The sequence below is a fragment of the Pinus tabuliformis genome, chromosome 1_2 (genome assembly GCF_031772625.1).
Source record: "Pinus tabuliformis cultivar Carrire ecotype Pingquan chromosome 1_2, CPIR1, whole genome shotgun sequence".
Lineage (NCBI taxonomy): Eukaryota > Viridiplantae > Streptophyta > Pinopsida > Pinales > Pinaceae > Pinus > Pinus tabuliformis.
In genome coordinates this window covers 1235769854-1235773364 of record NC_142298.1, presented here as the reverse complement: position 1 = coordinate 1235773364, position 3511 = coordinate 1235769854, and the positions used below count along the sequence as shown (strand labels likewise).

The following is a 3511-nucleotide window of genomic DNA, read 5'->3' as shown; positions in this document are numbered from 1 at the left end:
ATGAAGATTGTCAAAGAAGTTCATGAAGAAGAAACTATGTTATCTGAAAACATAGTAAAATATCATCATGTTGTCATGATGATAGGCATGATTGAGTCAACCATGGGAGATGTTGAGGTGATCAACCTGAAAAAGATACCTCAAGGAAGAAGACATGAAGCAGAAATTCACCTAGAAAAAGGCGAAAAAAAGGAAGAAGAGCTGACAATGACAAGAAGTCAACAACAGGATCAAGGAGAAGAAGAAAGAAGCTCTCATCAAGAAGCTAATGTATGGGAGAAGGAGCTAGAGTTACTGGAGAAATGGCTAAAAGCACCAGTACCTGATGAAGACTGCAAGATATCTTCCACATTTCTTCCTCAGTCCTTGTCACAATTGACTCAGAGAGGAATTTGTAGAGACAAAGAGATGGTTGGTAGAGGTCGCATGCCACCCCCTTTTGCTAGACACCTTCAAGGCCCAAGCACGGGGCCTAAGATATATGGTCCAACCATGGGACCTCCTACAGGTCATCATACTTTGGTTATGTTACCACCACCAAAAGTTTTGGAACATAAGCTTACAATACAAAGTGCGGAGATGCAAAGGCCTGCAATGGAAAATCAAAGTTTAGCTGCAACACATGGAGCTTTAAGACAAGATCTTGTTATGTCTCAATGTGAACTGGAGCGATTGCATTCACATATTGCAACTATGCGAAATGATAAGGATCAGCAAATCAGAAGTTTTTTTGGACAAAATTGCAAATATGGAGGCAAATCTCCGGGTTAGTGAATCTATCAAGGCAGAGTTGCAACAAGCTCGTTCTGATGCACAAAGTCTTCAATCAGCTAGACAAGATTTAAATGAGCAAGTGCAACAGCTAAATCAAGAATTGCAGCGAGCCCATGCAGAAGTTCAACAGATTCCTGCTATGCATACAGAAGTAGAGAGCTTAAGGCAGGAGCTTCAACGTGGAAGGGCTGCATTCGAGTATGAAAAGGTTGCAAGCAGTGAGCAAGTAGTAAAGGAAGCAGAAGCAAAGGAAGAAGTTCACAACTGTGAACCAGGGCAAGGAAGCATTATTAGAATAGATGATGTGGAGGAAAAGCTTGAAAAATCTTTGAAGGAGTTAAATCAACACACTGAAGTGTTGATGAAAGAAGAAAGTCCAGAAAAACAAGTTGAAATACTATTGAAAGGAGACACACAGTCTGAATGTGTGAAACAAAGGAAGATGCAGCTGGACAACAGCAACCAGCTAAAGCAGGAAGGAAGAATTAATGAAGAAGACCAGCAAGAAGATCTACTGGAAACAGAGATTGAGAACATAAGGAAGCTGATGTTGAAGCAGACTAGAAGGCAAAGGTTGGCAGCATCAGAAAAGGTGATCAGTCAAGTACTAAAAGATTTTCAGCAGGTTAAGAGAATTTGTCCAAATGATCTTGATGCCACCAAGAAGCTTAAAGAGACCGAGACAGCAGTCCAAAAAGTTAGACTTATTGAGGCCATCTCAGTGAATGATCTTGAGAATCATTCTGTTGTGGATTCCATTGATTTTCGTTCAATAGAGGTAGAGCCCCAGTATGCTGGTGCTAGAATAGAAGGAGAAAATGTAACATTGGAATTTATAAAGAAAATGATGGATGACTTCAAGAATCAAAAAAATATACACAGAAGGTATGCATTTCAAATTCTATTGCAAGTAAGGGATTTGTTGAAGGCAATGCCATCGCTTGTTGACATGAATATTCCGAATGGAAAGCAGTTCACTATTTGTGGTGACATCCATGGTCAGTATTATGACCTTTTGAACATCTTTGAGATTAATGGGCTTCCTTCGGAGGACAATCCTTATCTTTTTAATGGTGATTTTGTTGATCGAGGATCATTTTCAGTTGAAGTCATACTTGTGCTATTCGCATTCAAGTGTATGTGTCCAACTGGACTCTATCTTGCAAGAGGAAATCATGAAAGCAGGAGTATGAACAAGATTTATGGTTTTGAGGGCAAAGTCAAGTCCAAGTACAGTGAAAGCATGGTTGAGCTTTTCACTGAAGTGTTTTGCTACTTGCCTTTGGCTCATGTCCTCAATGACAAGATTTTTGTTGTCCATGGTGGTCTTTTTAGTGTTGATGGTATAAAACTGGATGATATCAAAGAAATTGATCGATTCCGAGAGCCACCTGAAGAGGGTCTGATGTGTGAAATACTTTGGAGTGATCCACAGCCTCGTAAAGGGCATGGGCCCAACAAACGAGATGTTGGTTTGTCTTTTGGAGAAGATGTGACCAAAAGGTTTTTCCAAGAAAACAATCTTGAGCTGGTGGTCAGGTCTCATGAAGTTAAAGAGGAAGGTTATGAAATTGAACATGATGGCAAACTTATTACGGTTTTCTCAGCTCCAAACTATTGTGACCAGAGAAGGAAGATGAAGCAGGAAGCAACTGACATGCAGCAGAAATGGAGGAGCAGAGCATATGGACAACTCCAGAACAAAGTCTGGGATCCAGGAGGATTTTTTTTCTTTTTGAAAGCACATGATCAGGAGATCATGAATGTTTTCAAGTGTGGAAGTCTGATGCAGGAGCATTGGCTCAAGGATAAGAAATCCTAATTTAGGTGTTAATTAGGGGTTTGTGGGTTGTTGGGGATATCAAGATCTAGTTGAGGAAAAGGTGGAACTATTTGTAACGAGATATCTGGCAAATTCAAGAAGATATGGGAAGATGATCTCATCCAATTGATTACAGGTACGAGGGCCCTTGTAATTATTAGGTTGGTTCCAAAATCATGTAGTTCTCCATAAACCTGCGTGCTAGGAGACCTCGTGCAGGGGAAGGATTTGTCTGCGGAACGAAGTTTGGCTTGCATATGATTTATTGAATCTTTTCAAGTGTTTGCAGGCTTGTAATTACAAGCGTGAGTGTCTTGGTAGATATGAAACATTGAAATTATTTGCAATTCAGGGAATGTATACAAAACCGACATATCCATCTCCAAAGTTCTTTGTAAGCGTTTGGATGCTGTAAACCGCCAACAAAATGTGGATATACGTTTGTGAAACCAACCTTTTGGAATAACGACGAGACACAGTTGTGCTACAGTTGCAATTCCTGTAAAGCGGGGCTATTGGAAAACCTGAAAATAGACTGGAGAGTGGCCGATATTGTATTGTTGGTCACTATGGTGGCCCTCATTTGGGGGTACATAGTTGGATGCAGCGCCTTCCGCAAAGCGAGACAAAGGAATGCCATGGACCTCTGAATCCATCTGAGGAATCAAAGCGGTTGTCGCAGTCTGGAAAAGGAGTCGAATTATTAGACCAGGGCACAAATTGGTAGGTTGTTTGAGGTCGTGCTGAGAGCAATTTTTGAAACCGAGGTACTCAGGCTCGCATTTGGGGTTTCTTGGCCAGCCTCTTGGCTGAGCATGCTTGTCCAAACTATGCCAAGCTGAGAGGAAACCTGGGTGTATTCGCAAAGGTTGATACCGTATCATTGGTGTGTGGGATCAGTGAAACATTGATTGT

At 41.1% G+C, this 3511-nt stretch overlaps 1 pseudogene; it reads left to right on the top strand.

The window, feature by feature from the left end:
* Window positions 1-408: 408 nt before the first annotated feature.
* LOC149210705 (uncharacterized) lies at window positions 409-3011 on the top strand (annotated as a pseudogene).
* Window positions 3012-3511: the final 500 nt, after the last annotated feature.